Genomic DNA, 16690 nt, shown 5'->3' on the forward strand with positions numbered 1-16690 from the left:
CCACAAGGGCCACATCTAACTCCCTCTTAAATATAGCTAATGAACTGGCCTCAACTACCCTCTGTGGCAGAGAGTTCCAGATATTCACCACTCTCTGTGTGAAAAAAAGTTCTCCTCATCTCGGTTTTAAAGGATTTCCCCCTTATCCTTAAGCTGTGACCCCTTGTCCTGGACTTCCCCAACATCGGGAACAATCTTCCTGCATCTAGCCTGTCCAACCCCTTAAGAATTTTGTAAGTTTCTATAAGATCCCCTCTCAATCTCCTAAATTCTAGAGAGTATAAATCAAGTCTATCCAGTCTTTCTTCATAAGACAGTCCTGACATCCCAGGAATCAGTCTGGTGAACCTTCTCTGCACTTCCTCTATGGCAATAATGTCCTTCCTCAGAATAAAACTGTACGCAATACTCCAGGTGTGGTCTCACCAAGACCCTGTACAACTGCAGTAGAACCTCCCTGCTCCTATACTCAAATCCTTTTGCTATGAAAGCCAACATACCATTCGCTTTCTTTACTGCCTGCTGCACCTGCAAGCCTACCTTCAATGACTGGTGTACCATGACACCCAGGTCTCGCTGCATCTCCCCCTTTCCCAATCGGCCACCATTTAGATAATAGTCTGCTTTCCCGTTTTTGCCACCAAAATGGATAACCTCACATTTATCCACATTATACTGCATCTGCCAAACATTTGCCCACTCACCCAGCCTATCCAAGTCACCTTGCAGTCTCCTAGCATCCTCCTCACAGCTAACATTGCCCCCCAGCTTAGTGTCATCCGCAAACTTGGAGATATTGCCTTCAATTCCCTCATCCAGATCATTAATATATATTGTAAATAGCTGGGGTCCCAGCACTGAGCCTTGCGTTACCCCACTAGTCACTGCCTGCCATTGTGAAAAGGACCCGTTTACTCCTACTCTTTGTCTATCTGTGATTCCACACCGCTGCTTTGAATATGCCGTGCATGCGTGCTGAGCGGGTTCTTCACGTAATCCCTCATCGTAACTCCTCGTAAAATACAGATCAAACTTCAAACTGGTAAGTTCTCGTTTAATCTTACTATTTTACTGTTAGCTCCTTAAAAGGGATGAAGAGTAAAACTTCTCCAAATGCATTTATTTAGATCTTTACTGTAGCATACACAAAATTAATGTTGGTAAACCATTGATGTGCAGAGATAAGGAATGTCTGATGAGTAACCAGCTTAATTTCTGTTGTTATTGCACATGACATATAGCTTTTATTATCCGAATCTGCTGTGCTTGGTTACCTGGCCTGTTGGTATTATTCTTTTATATTTATTTAAAGTGATGAAAGTTAGAAAGGCTTTTGCTGGGTTGTTTTTATTGTAAAAATGTCTGACGAGTACAGTGCAACCCTATTAAATGAAAGTGTGAATTTGAAAACCCAAATGAGTGAAGATGGTTGTACTGAAACATTACCTTCAAGTGAAAGGCTAACTTGTTTATTGTTACTTTTGTTAATATGTAAGCTTGTGAATTAATGCAAAACAGAAGTAATTTATAAGGCATTGATGAGAACGTTCTGCTGTAGAGAGGTGCCAAATACATTTAAATATCCTGACAGAATGTATCAAATGGTAAATAGAAATTGCGGCAATTTTATGAGCATGCACAATGGGTTTAGCAATGCCAAAAATGCATGGCATAAAAACTTAATAGCATAAAGCTGTTTATGTTGGTATGGTTCACTCTGTAAAATTTGATTAGGCATTTCCCTAAACGAGTCTGAGTGATTTCTGCATAGGTTGCAATGCTGTAATTCACTATGCTACACTCCATGATGGAAACTTCACTTTTAAGTTGTTGGAGAAACTATTGTCTGTGATATGGTGTTCAATGGAAATTGGATTGAAATATCACTGAGTGTATCGGAATGTTTGTCAATACTGAAGGTAAGACTATATAGGAAAGAAGATGGATTTAGAAAATAATTCTAAATAATACTAAAAATAGAGTTTATAAAGGACTCTTATTTGAAAGTTTATTGGAGGCTCCACTCAAGGGTTTATTGAAAACTTTATAAGCAAAATTATTACAGCTTGTTGAAATATATAGGAAAGTTTATTGAAGGGTGAATTGCAGATTTTACTGAAGTTCCTAAGGAAATTTATCAGTGGAGATATGATACTTTGCAGATGACACAAAGCTGGGTGGCAGTGTGAACGGTGAGGAGGATGCTATGAGAATGCAGGGTGACTTGGACAGGTTGAGTGAGTGGGCAGATACATGGCAGATGCAGTTTAATGTAGATAAATATGAGGTTATCCACTTTGGTAGCAGAAATAGGAAGGCAGATTATTATCTAAATGGCATCAAGTTGGGAAAAGGGGAAATACAAGGGGAAGATCTGGGGTGGAGGGGGTCCTTGTTCATCAGTCAATAAAAGTAAGCATGCAGGTACAGCAGGCAGTTAAGAAAGCAAATGGCATGTTGGCCTTTATATCAAGATGAGTTGAGTATAGGGGCAAAGAAGTCCTTCTGCAGTTGTACAGAGCCCTAGTGAGACCACACCTGGAGTATTGTGTGCAGTTTTGGTCCCCTAATTTGAGGAAGGACATTCTTGCTATTGAGGGAGTGCAGCATAGGTTTACAAGGTTAATTCCTGTGATGGCGGGACTGTCGTATGTTGAGAGAATGGAGCAGCTGGGCTTGTACACTCTGGAGTTTAGAAGGATGAGATGGCATCTTATTGAAACATAAATGATTACGAAGGGTTTGGACATGCTAGAGGCAGGAAACATGTTCCCGATGTTGTGGAAGTCCAGAATCAGGGGCCACAGTTTAAGAATAAGGAGTAAGCCATTTAGAATGGAGATGAGGAAAAGACTTTTTTCTCACAGAGAATTGCGAGTCTGTGGAATTCTCTGCCTCAGAGGGCGGTGGGGGCCGGTTCTCTGGATACTTTCAAGAGAGAGCTAGGTAGGGGTCTTAAAAATAGCAGAGTCAGGGGATATGGTGAGAAGGCAGGAGCGGGGTGCTGATTGGGGATGATCAGCAATGATCACATTGAATGGCGGTGTTGGCTTGAAGGGCCGAATGGCCTACTCCTGCACCTATTGTCTATTGTCTTTTGTCTAATGATAGAAATACTAGTATTATTTGAGGGTACATTGGAGGTTTTATTGAACATTAGATTATTGAAGGTATACTTGTGAAATGTATAAATAGTTAATTTAAGGTAGACAAAAGTGCTGGAGTAATTCAGCTGGTGAGGCAGCATCTATGGAGCGAAGGGAATAGGCAATGTAGGGTGTGGGGGGGGGGGGCAGGAAGAAGAAAGGAAGAGGAGGAGCCAGAGGGCTGAGGGAGAGCTGAGAAGGGGAGGAGACAACAAGGGCTACCGGAAATTGGAGAAGTCAATGTTCAAGCCGCTGGGGTGCAGATTGCCCAAGCGGAATATGAGGTGCTGCTCATCCAATTTCCGGTGGTGCTCACTCTGGCTCACTCTGGTTTATTGGGTCTGAAGAAGGGTCTCAACCCGAAACGTTGCCTATGTCTTCTCTCCATAGATGCTGCCTCGCCCACTGAGATTCTCCAGCATTTTTGTCTACCTTTATTAGTTTATTGGAGGTTTCCTAAGGGAACATGTTGAAAAGTGTTCAAACTACTCTCTTATGGTAAACAACCAAATTTTGGGGGATAATATTTAAACAAATTAATTATAGAAGTGGTTTTGTAAGAAGATTTATGAAATTTGTATTAAATATTTCAATGGATATTTTTGGAGCTCTTGTTGATTTTTTTTAGCAAGCTAGTTCAAGTTCTTAATGTAATATTTTTGGAGACACATTGTATTGTAAATCAGAGAGCATAGGAATGCAATGTATAGAAGATAATATTTTACAGAGTATTAAACCGCTAGTTGATGGTTTACTGGAGATTTAAATGGATATTTTGGGGGAATTTTATGGAATTTGAAATTACTTTTACTCTGTAATTTGTCATCATTGTGGAAAGACAATTTATAAGAATGTTTAAAGCAGGGGTCGGCAACCTTGTTCTGCATGGGGCCAGGACGCATGTCTGTGAGCGGATGGCTGGCCACATCTATCATGTGTACACATGATTCCCGCCCCGGATGGCAGGCATCAAATCACGTGTTCACAGAAGGTAGACAAAAATGCAGGAGAAACTCAGCGAGTGAGGCAGCCTCATGCAATCCTTGCATGTCTCACCCGCTGAGTTTCTCCAGCATTTTGTCTACGTTCGATTTCTCCAGCATCTGCACTTCTTTCTTAAACGTGTTCACAGAAGGTGTGCGGCCGTGCCGGTGGCTTTGCGCAGGACGTGGTACAGCCAGAGCTCGGCGGGTCGAATGATTAGAGGAAAAAACATCCACCTGCAGGCCGGATGATTTTGGGTTATGGACTGCATTCGGCCCAGGGGCTGCAGGTTGCCAACCCTTGGTTTAAAGAGATATATATATTTGGAAGTTGTTAGGGAAATTTTTAGGAAGGTATCAGATGTTGAATTGGCATGTTTTGGTCAAATTATTTGGCTCATTTGGTGATGGAAAATTTAAGATTGTTTTGGAGCATTTAATTAAGTATGCGGCTATCTCATGAAGTGGTGCAATTCGCAGATTGAAACTCTACCTTTGGCGATGGTTCCTGAGGCCCCTACCTTAGTCCCACATAAATGGCTTGCGCTTTAACTCTTTCCATCTGAGACATTTACAAATAGCTGAAATACATTTATACAATTTTGGTTAATTAAAACGTCAGAAATAAATTGATTTGAAAATGCATTTATACTTTATAATGTAGTTAGTTAAAATAAATAACTTGATTCAAATGCGACCTGTATTTGCTTAACTTTTCCTTCTACCCCAATAATTTATTCAAATGAATGGGGTTGGGCTTGATGCACTGCTCATGTCTGAGACAAAGTCTTTCTGTCCCTTCACTTTATCATTATGTCCTGTGGCAGATTGGGAGGCAGCATCTGCAGTTTCTTCCTGCACGTTAAATTGCAGGCTAACTTGTATTTTATTGTGTTCTTTTATATGCAAGTGAAATGAAGCAGAGATAACTTAGTGGGGTCATGTGGGTATGTTAACTAACAATACTAGGGTGAGAGGTGCAAAGTTTAAGGAGATATATCTGAAGCAATTGTTTTACACAGGGTGCGTGGATGCCTAGAGCACAGTGTTAGGGCTGGTGGTGGAGACAGATACGATACTGGCATTTAAGAGGCTTTTAGATGGGTACATAGATATGTAAGGAATAGAGGGATATGGACCGTATGCAAGCAGATGAGACTGGCTTATTTTGGTTTCATGTTCAACACAGACATTGTGGGCCGAAGGCTTAATCCTGTGCTGTATTCTCCTGTGATCTATGTTTTATTTGAAAATTATTTTTCACAGTCGACCAGAATGTGATTAAAATAGAAAATAATGACAAAACCCTTCTGGAATAATTCCCAAATATTGTGGAATTCCCAGTAAATCTGGTGCTATGAGAGCCAAAATACATACCAAAACAAACTGCAATTTCCTGTGCATAGAGAACTAAAAGACTTGCAGATAATATGAAATGTGATGCACCTTTTGATGAGTGTCAGTGTCTGCATATGTTTAATGGCTGATACGAAGCCCAGATACTTTTGTTCTTTTGTAGAAATAGTCAAATAACCTGTCAAATTCTATGCTGCGAGGGCATATCAACTTTAGGGTTGAAGGAACAGCTATCAGATTGAATCACGTGAATGGAGCACAATTGAAGTATTTAGACAATTAATATAAATTAGGGAGGGAGAGGGAGAGAGAGAGAGAGAGAGGGAGAGGGGAGAGAGGGGAGAGGGAGAGAGAGGGAGAGGGAGAGGGGAGAGAGGGGGGGAGCGAGAGGGGGAGGGAGGGAGAGGGAGGGAGAGGGAGAGGGAGAGGAGAGGAGAGAGAGGGAGGGAGGGAGAGAGAGAGAGAGAGAGAGAGGAGAGAGAGGAGGAGAGAGAGAGAGAGAGAGAGAGAGAGAGAGAGAGAGAGAGAGAGAGAGAGAGAGAGAGAGAGAGAGAGAGAGAGAGAGAGAGAGAGAGAGAGAGAGAGAGAGAGAGAGAGAGAGAGAGAGAGAGAGAGAGAGAGAGAGAGAGAGAGAGAGAGAGAGAGAGTTTCCGAGATGCCCACCATGTCATTCGGCCCTTTGAGCCAGCACCGTCATTCATTGTGATCATGGCTGATCATCCCCAATCAATAACCCATGCCTGCCTTCTTCCTATGTCCCTTGAATCCACTAGCCCCGAGAGCTCTATCTAACTCTCTCTTAAATCCATCCAGTGACTTGGCCTCCACTGCCCTCTGTGGCAGGGTATTCCTTAAATTCACAAATCTCTGGGTTGTGAAAACGTTTTTTCTCACCTCAGTCAGACCTCCCCTTTATTGTAAGACTGTGGCCCCTGGTTCTGGGCTCGCCCAACATTGGGAACATTTTTCCTGCATCTAGCTTGTCCAGTCCTTTTATAATTTTATATGTCTCTCTAAGAACTCCCCTCATCCTTCTAAACTCCAGTGAATAAAAGCCTAGTCTTTTCAATCTTTCCTCATATGGCAGTCCCGCCATCCCAAAGATCAATCTCGTGAACGTACGCTGCACTGCCTCAATCACAAGGATGTCCTTCCTCAAATTAGGAGACCAAAACTGTACACAATACTCCAGGTGTGGTCTCACCAGAGCCCTATACAACTACAGAAGAACCTATTTACTCCTATACTGAAATCCTCTTGTTATGAAGGCCAACATTCCATTGGCTTTCTTCACTGCCTGCTGTACCTGTAAGCCAACTTTCAGTGACCGGTGAACAAGGACACCCAGGTCTCGCTATATCTCACCCTTACCCAACCTAACCCCATTGAGATAATAATCTGCCCCCTTGTTTTTGCCGCCAAGGTGGATAACCTCACATTTATCTATATTATACTGCATCTGCCATGCATCTGGCCACTCACTCAACCTGTCCAGGTCACACTGCAATCTCCTTACATCCTCTTCACAGTTCACACTGCCACCCAGCTTTATGTCATCCGCAAACTTGCTAGTGTTGCTCCTAATTCCCTCCTCCAAATCATTAATATATACTAGACCAAGTGCAGACCCGTTGGGTCTGTTCCCGCAACGTGTGATTGCAAGGGGAAGGGGCGGCCTGACGTCATCGCGCAATGCCATGCGCTAGGCGTACGCCGTCAACACGCTGCGTACGATGTCGAGATGCTGCATACGATGTCGAAACGCTGCATACGCCGGTCGAGACGCTGTGTACGCCCGTTGGGGGGGGGGGGGAGCGTAGGAAATAAAATCGCTAGCGAAATGGGAAAAATGTCGGCGTTTTTTGGAGGAGAGCCAGCAGGAGGCGAAAAAATGAGGGAGTGTGGGGGGGGGGATGTTATGAAAAATGTGTACAGAAAAATGACTAAATTTAATGAAGAGTGGAAGAGCGAATGTAAAAGTGAAATGTCTAACGACATGGTAAAAATCTCAGCATGTTAGCTTCTGGTTTTGGCGGAGTAACAAGTCAAAGGCCAGAAAAATGACATACACACACACACACACAACAACACACAAACACACACACACAACACACACACACACACACACACACACACACACACACACACACACACACACACACACACACACACACACACACACACACACACACACACACACACACACACACACACACACACACACACACACACACACAGTTTTAAAAGTATATAGATGATAAACAGTTGCAGCCCCAACACCGAGCCTTGTGGCACTCCACTCGCCACTGCCTACTATTCTGAAAAGGACCCATTCACTCCTACCCTTTGCTTCCGGTCTGCCAACCAATTTTCTATCCATGTCAACACTCTACTCCCAATACCATGTGCTCTAATTTTAGACACCAGTCTCCCATGCAGGACCTTATCATAGGCTTTCTGAAAGTCTAGATACACTACATCCACTGGCACCCCTTCAACCATTTTACTTGTCACATCCTCTAAAAATTCCAGAAGATTAGTCAAGCATGATTTCCCTTTCATAAATCCATGTTGACTTGGACTAATCCTTTTACTGCTATCCAAATGCCCCATTAGTACCTCTTTAATAGTTGACTCCAGCATCTTTCCCAACACTAAATCCAGCATTGCCTTTTCTCTGGTTGGCTCCATTACAAGCTGCTCTAAGAATCCATCTCGGGGGCATTCTACAAACTCTCTTTCTTGGGGTCCTGAAACAACCTGATTTTCCCAGTCTACCTGCATATTGAAATCCCCCATCACCACAGTGGCATTACCTTTGATAGATGCCAGTTTTAACTCCACTGCAACTTACAACCAGTTGCAGTAGAGTTGTAAGTTGCAGCAGGGCTACTATGTGGGGGTCTGTAGATAACACCAATTAGTGTCTTCTTTCCTTTACAATTCCTCAACTCAATCCACAGTGACTCTACCTCGTCAGTCCCTATGTCTTCCCTCGCAAGAGACTGAATTCCATCCCTCACCAGCAGAGTTAGCCCCCCCTCCTCTGCCCACCTGCCTGTCCTTTCTATAGGATGTATAACACTGAATATTAAGTTCCCAGGCCCGATCCTCCTGCAGCCACCTCAGTAATCCCCACAATGTCATATCTACCAACCTCTAACTGAGCCTCAAGCTCATCTACTTTACTTCTTATACTTCGCGCATTCAAATACAATTCTTTTAATTCCTTTTTAATTTAATGTCTCACCTTTCACATCGATCCCTATTACACTTGGCCATACTCTCCTATCCCTTTGTGAGCTTCCTTTCCCTTTAATTCTGGGGTCATTAACCATCCCTTTACTCCCTTTCCCTTTAACTCCATCCTTGACTATCCCATTTGACACTCCACCCCCCTTATTCAGTTTAAAACCACCCGTGTAGTAGTGGCAAACCTGCCTGCCAGAATGCTGGTCCCCCACCTGTTAAGATGCAATCCGTCCCTTTTGTACAGTTCCCCCTTACTCCAAAACAGATCCCAGTGATCTAAGAATCTAAATCCCTGCCCCCTGCACCAGTTCCTCAGCCACACATTCAGGTCCCGTATCTCCCTGTTCTTGCTCTCGCCAGCACGAGGAACTAGAAGGAAACTGGAGATAACAACACTGCAGCATTTTCAGCATTTTTCTGAGTTCTCTCAAGTCACGCTGCAGAATATTCATCCCCTTCTTTCCGATATCGTTTGTGCCGACATGCACTTCCACTTCCGGCTGTTCACCTTCGTCCTTGAGGATTTTCTGTACTCTGTCCATGACATCCTGGATCCTGGCACCAGGAAGGCAGCACACCATCCTCGAATCCCGTCTGTTGCCGCAGAAACCCCTGTCCGTACCTCTCACAATGGAGTCTTCAACTACAATGGCGTTGCCTGACGTTGGCCTCTTTGGTTTTGGATCAACAACCCTTTTTGCTTCACAAGCCAGTCTGCTGCTCAGTGTGATAACGTGATGATGCAAAGAGACGCATACTGTACAGAATGCTCCTGCACATTCTGTACCTCCTTGCCTTGCGATCCCCAGTGGAGTTCTCTCTACAAGGGAGTCATCACCCTTTACATTGGCACCACCTAAATGGATACAATTCAGAAATTGATAAAATTGGACAAGAATGTATTAGAAATAATGCTCTGATGATGTACAAACAGAATTGTGACTTGAGATGTCTCCAGGTGGGTGATGGATACTGAATATCTTTATCAAGGTCACTTTCCCAGATTTCATCCGGAAATGTTTGCCAATGCAATCTCAGCTGGATCAAATCACTTTGCTTCATGGTTTGTGCATGGCAAGCAGGCAGTCAAGAATTCAGCGCATTAAACGTACACCAGCTTTCAGAATGAAGAGTCCACCTCATCACTTTCTCCCTGTCCTTTCCTTACACTCTTCTATTCAAATATCTATCTATTTCCTTTCAAAATCTACAATTGATTTGGCAAGAGACAAATCTGGCGAGGAGTATTTTCCACTTCTAACAGAGTTCATCTGATTTTATGTCTATTGGAAAGAATGGACAGTTAATTGGGTGGGTTCTATGACACTCATGGGATTGTTTGAGGTCAATATTACCCATTCCGTGCATGCACTGCATTCACTTAATGCACAATGCATTCTACTGTACATGATATTCTACCTGTAGCCCAACCTATGGGTTAAATGTTTTCTCTTGGGTTTTGCTGTCTTATGGCCCACCTGTAAAACAAAAGATTCAATATGTTCTTTCATCAGCCAAAATAATTTGCCTTACCACTGAAGATTTACTTCACTATTCCTTTTAAAACACGGACATTTAATGTACATTTTCTTTACTTGTTAATCTCTGGTTTATTTCCAGTACATTTCACACATCATCTCTGTGGCCAATCACCTAATATGCAGAATTGGATATAGTCCTTTGCAGTTGGCTCATCTTCATATTTTTTCTGCAACGTTTAATGCAGTGCTCCACTTTTCCAAATGTGATGACATACAAGTTTTGAGAGGAACAATTACACATTGAGCTTGATTACATGTTCCCATTCATAGGTTTTCTATTTTCACCATGGTACACAAGAACCATCCACGTCCTAAGTTAGAAATCTAATTCCACTCAAACCATGGAACAAGATCACACTGGTTTAGCACTGAGAGAAGACTGCACCATCTTTCAAATAAGACATTAAACCAATCCTTTCTCAGATGGATGAAAACAATCTCATGACACTACTTTGTGGATGTCTCTAGTCATCACGAATACGCTTCCACATTGTTGGGGGGGGGGGGGGGGGGGGGGGGATGGAGTCAACAACATGGAAGCATATGTGTGCAGTTAATGGGAAAGAGAGTGTAGGAATGGTCACATTTAAATTAACAGCGCAGGGGGATGGGAACCAATGCAAAGAGACAGAGGGACATAAAAGGAGGACAGAAGCAAAAGGTAGAAGGGAGATAAGACAAAACAAACCTGAAAGCTTTGTGCCTTAATGCGAGGAGCATTCGTAATAAGGGGGATGAATTGAATGTACCGTCAGTAGTCAAGGAATATGATATAGTTGGAATTACGGAGATGTGGCTCCAGAGTGACCAAGTCTGGGAGCTAAACATTCGATATTCAGGAAGGATGGACAGAAAGGAGGAGGAGGTGTGGTGGCAATGCTGGTTTAAGAGGAGACTAATGCATTAGCAAGGAGAGACCATAGCTTGAATGCTGTAGAATTGGCATAGGTAGAACTGCAAAATAGCCAAGGGCAGAAAACGCTTGTTGGAGTTGTATACAGACCACCAGGAGGTTGAGCATAACACCAAGCATGAAATAAGGGATGCATGGAGCAAAGGTACAGCTGTTATCATGGGTGACTTTAATCTTCATATAGATTGGGCCAACCAAATTGAGGAAGAGGATTTCCTGGAATGTAAACGGGATGGTTATTTAAACCAATATGTAGAAGAACCGACGAGAGGACAGGCCATCCTAGACTGGGTATTGTGTAATAAGGAAGGATTAGTTAGCGATCTTGTTGTGCAAAACCCCTTGGACAACAGTGACCATAATATGGTGGAATTCTGCATCAGGATGGAGAGTGACACGGTTATTTTAACCGTGAGTGACTACACGTGAGTGACTACATGAAGAGCCCGTCAGTCTGCATGTGCGTCAATACTCGAGACACAAAGCGGCGGGACGGAGCAGTTCGCAACTGCTCTGGCAGGTAAGTAAAATTTAGTGGGCCGCTGTGACAGCGGTCCCAGAGTAGCTGATGGAGGCGGCCGCTCCTGGCAGCTGCAGCCATTGGAGCTCCGAACGGGAGCAGGCGGCCGATTTGGAGGCCGCCGTGGAAGCTCCATAGGAGCTCGGTTTCATTATTGCCAGCCGGATTTTAGCCACCATGAAACTCCATTAGGAGTTAGGTATGCCGGTGCGGTTTGGGGGCTCGCTGCTAAAAATAGCAGCAGACAGTGTTTTAATTTAGCTGCGGCTTTGTTTCGTATCGCTGCTAAGTTAACAGCGACCAGTGTTAGCCGCGGCCAGGGCAGCGAACGGCTGCCATAGTGCCTATATATAAAAACATGTTTTAATAGAAATGCTGCTGAAGCAGCATACGCTGGTATCAGCATTATAGTCTGCTATAGCGCCTATAAATTTTTAATCATAGAAATGCTGCTGAGGTAGCATGCGCTGGTATCAGCATATAGTGTGTGCTCTATTCATAGGGGCATTTTGATATATTATACATAGTTCTTAATTTAAGTCAAAATTTGAAGAACTGGTTAAGGTAGTTAAAAATAGAGCTGGCAGGCTTTAAATAGCAGTTGCTGTTCGGACACGTTTGTGACTATCGCAGCAGACATTTACTATCATACACCATATGGTGTAGAAAAATTTGACTTGCTTTTCGATACAGAATGTGACTGCACTGGAGCGGGTGGAACTCAATGGAGATCAGAGGAACTCCATTGAGGCTCTAGAAAAGAGCTCCTGGCTTGGGAAGCCTTTTTTCAGCTGAGTCTATCAGACACCTGTGGAGCTATACCTACTGCAGGGTTGCAGTATTTCCCACTCTGTCTAGCGGACGATCTGGAAGAGGTGACTCCGATTTTAATGCCGGTTCATCCAAGTCAGAGGTGATCCAGTCCCTCCCTGAAATACTCCGTTGGGGCTCCAGAAGGGAGCAAGGACTTGGAGTCAGTAGCAGGTGCAACCTGTCTGGTAAGTAGAATGATGATACCAACAGAGCACCGATCTGCACAGCTAGTCCCGGTTCGGCTCCTAGAGGGAGCAGCTTGGCAACCCTGAGTCGGGTCAAAGTCAAAGCCAAGTCTGAGGGACAAGTCCTGTCGGACGATTTGGGTCAAGGAGATTCTGTCCCCACATCTATGTCAGATGAGATTGGGTGTTTGTCTCAATTAGAACATCTGATGAATCAGATGGTGGCACGAGAAATGCTCCGTGTTACGAAGACATGTCAGGCAGCAGCTCCTGGTTCAGGGTTCCAATATTCCTCCCACTCGGATGAAAGGAGTGGTGGAGATGGTGCCAAATTATATGCACATATGCCTGAGGCAGCTCCTGGTTCAGGGTTGCAATTTTCCTCCCACTCGGATGAAAGAAATGATGGAGATGCTGCCAAATATTATGCTCCGTATTACGGAAGCATGCACAGGCAGTTCAAGTCATATGCCTGTAGTTACACCTAGTTCAGGGTTGGAATATTCCTCTCACTCGAAAGACTATCGGAGATGGTGTCACAAAATATGTTCTGTGTTACGGAAGCATGCACAGGCAGTCTGAGGCATACGCGAGTGGCAACGCCTGGTTAGGGATGCACTATTTCTCCCACTCTAAGAGTGTGTCAGAGATCAGTATGGAACTGACTCCGAACATGACTCCAAGCATTAATATGTGCCTGAATCCCATGCTTCATGCATGATGTGCGAGAATCGCATAAGGAAGGGCTGCCTTCTCTTGCCTCTAAATTTTCTGTTCCCTCGGGGATGGACGAGTCACGACAAGAGGAGTTGGCCAGCGGCATCAGCTATCTAACAGAAATGACTAGCATGACAGACAGGGTCTGCACATGGAACCTCGCTGAAGCTCCAACAAGCAAATCGACCCGGGGTCAGAGATGCTGGTGAGTAAGGTCTCGTTATTAACCTCCGTAAACTCCGAAATGGAGCAGTCTGTCGGCCCAGGTTTGGGTTTACTGGCAGCATGGGCTGTCTAGTCGTTTTTTCACTGTCTCTGGGATAGATCAGGTTGATGTAGAGACATTGGCAGGGTGCCTTGCATAGTAACCTCTGTAAGTTCCAAGTAGGAACAGTTTGGCTACCCTGGTTCAGGGTAGACCATCATGGAACTGGCTGGCCATAGGGGTCACATTGACCAGGGAAGCACTGCCTCATCTTCTGTGATTGAGGTTATCAGACTGCTCGGTAGAATGAAGTAGTTGAAGTCTTCCTCAACACAGGGTTAAATTTCTCCTCAGTTAGTAGAGTTGCCGGTTCATTGGAATCATCATTGCCATCCTCTCTAGGATAGGTAATTACCACCCGGAAGCTGGCCTGCCAAATAATATAATTTTAATCTGTCCTGCAGGTTCATGTTATGAATCAACAATGTATTTGTAATAATCCATAGGCTCTCAATACCAGTATTCCTGATTGTGTGGTGGGTCGAAGAGATTGTGTTGTGTACTCTGGCGACTCAGACAAGTGGTTTCAGTCAAAGGACTGCGAGGCAATTCCTGATTCAGGCTTGCATTATAATAATTTCTACTCTGAGGGAAAACGCTGAGTATTCGTGGTGACCCTTCGTCAAGAGTTGACAGAGGTATTCCCACATCAAATGGAGACTGTGGTTTCAGCTCAAGTCATAAGGTTCTGATTATATGTTATCAGTGAAATGTATGAATAACTAGACAATGGATCTTCCGCGGCAAGAGAAGCAAAATAAATAAATAAATAAATACATTTAAAGAAGGGGGGGAAAGTGATAAATAAATAAATAAAAATAATACATTTCCGTCCGTATGGTCAATAGAGGAACAGGGGTTCCGAGTGCAATCAGTGACAGCTCATCCGAGGATGAGTGGTCTGGCCAATGACTAGAGGGGTATATTTCTGATACTTCTCAAGATTACAGAAACATGGTGCAACCCGAATCAGGTTAGCATTTGGCTAATCTGATCATGTGTTTAGTTACCCAGTTAAAATGGATTATTGGCTTTCAGCAATTTAACTGATTCAGAGAATCGATCTTGAAGTTGCATACTCTGCCATACCTATGCACATGAGACACAGATTCTGGTGTTTTTTGATAACAAAGCCAGTGGTGGAAGCCAATGCTGCCCTACTCAGATTAAAGGGCATTGTGTCATCGAGTTTTAGGTAATATGCAAAATTTGCAGCTGATAAAACTTAGGGGTTATCAGTAGATACCTTTTGCGATATTAAAAATGAGGCAACATGAAATTGAATAGTGCCAATTTTGCCTATTTTCACGCCATGGTAAGGCGGCTGAAGCAATTCTTATTTACTCAGTCACGAGTGATGGCTGGGGCAGCCTGTCTTCTCGGGCAGCTAGCTCTGCACGAGTATATGAAAAGCTTGTGAACAACATGTGAGTTACTTTTTTTTAAATATTTTTATTAGAAGCAAGTAGATAGTAAGAACATTTCATGCATATCAGTCATATATTACTAATATTATCAGTTATTTATTGACTCTGCTATTTTTTTTAATATAGATAGAGAATAATAAAGAGAGAAAAATATGTGAGTTACTTTTAAACGGAAGTAACAGAGGTTTGTGTGGGTTTTAGTTTGAGCCTAGAGAAGCGGTTATAGCACAATTGACATTGCTTGTGCTGCTTTGTCATTCTATATAGGACCATAAGTGGGACAATAAATGATTGGTTATTCACCCGCTGTTCACTAACATTATGCAGGGTGTCTTTTATTTGACCACACTAATAGCCCACACTCATTGTAGTGTGCAATGTATATCAGTAAATTATTATGCAAATATTCTTCTACTATATTCTTAATGGGAGCAGTATTTTAAGATGATTATGCTTTCAGCAACTGATCTCAGCACAAAGAACACAATCCTTACTCAATTTCTGGCTTGATCGCTAGGTCATAACTGACATTAGGGTAGCTTGTTATCGGAATGATCTCATAAGCAAAATGGGCAAGATTGCGTACATTTGAAATTGACAGCATACCCACCAGAGCAGAGATCGGGGGTGTCATTAGGTATACAAGTGCACTGAGTTTGCTAGTACCTATGAGATGAAAGATCATTTCTTTTTTGTTATTCAATCATCTCAAGATATTACTGATGGCTCATTAGCAGCCAATAGAATGGATATTTTCCCTTTCATCTTACAGCAAGAGGCTTACATAGTGCGTGTTAATAAATTATAAAATTTGGTTGAATATGTCTGGATATTTGCAGATAGAATCCTGCACAGTGTTGCATGAGTTATTCTATAACTCAACAGTCTATTGGGACTATGGTCCGGTTAAGAATAATGGCCATGTATGCAAGTTAGTATCATGGTATTAATAACCTATGTTTTTTCTACCATTAATGGTTTATCTGTTTAAGTGTTTCACACACAGATTGGGTTACTGCATGAAACCACAGAGCGTTGAAGTCTTCACTTAGTCACTCACGTGACTTCGAAATAAAATAGAAAGATTAAATGAGAACTTACCTTTTGAACTTTGATCTTTTTTTATGAGAAGTTGAAGTGAGGGAATACGTGCCCTCCACTCCCAACCCTACTTCTCATAAAGACCATTCGGTAGTTTAAGCTCGTTAATCTTTCTATAGCTTGACGTGCATGTGGACTGGCGGGCTCTTCACATATTCCCTCACTACAACTTCTCATAAAATAAAGCTCAAACTTCAAACGGTAAGTTCTCGTTTAATCTTTCTATTTCAGAGACTAGGGTCCTGAGAGGAGACTTTGAGGTATGACGGGAATTGGCTAGGATAGACTGGCAAATTATATTTAAAGGGTGAAGATGCAATGGCAATGGCAAATATTTAAAGACCGCATGGATGAACTCCAAAAATTGTTCATCCCTGTCTGGTGAGGGAAATCAAGGATAGTGTTAAATCCATGGAAAAGACATATAAATAGGCCAGAGAAAGCAACAAACCAGAGGACTGGGAAAAATTT

The 16690-nt window shown here is 43.0% G+C and overlaps 1 long non-coding RNA gene across 1 annotated transcript in view; it reads right to left on the bottom strand.

The window, feature by feature from the left end:
* Positions 1-4438: 4438 nt before the first annotated feature.
* The window catches only part of LOC129711453 (uncharacterized), a 36313-nt gene continuing 24061 nt past the window's right edge, over positions 4439-16690 (bottom strand). Inside the window, exons 2-3 of the long non-coding RNA XR_008725851.1 lie at positions 10157-10215; positions 4439-4710 (exon numbers count right to left, since the gene is read on the bottom strand). This is a non-coding gene — a long non-coding RNA (uncharacterized LOC129711453). The remainder of the gene's footprint in view (positions 4711-10156; positions 10216-16690) is intronic.

The sequence above is a fragment of the Leucoraja erinacea genome, chromosome 2, assembly GCF_028641065.1.
Source record: "Leucoraja erinacea ecotype New England chromosome 2, Leri_hhj_1, whole genome shotgun sequence".
Lineage (NCBI taxonomy): Eukaryota > Metazoa > Chordata > Chondrichthyes > Rajiformes > Rajidae > Leucoraja > Leucoraja erinaceus.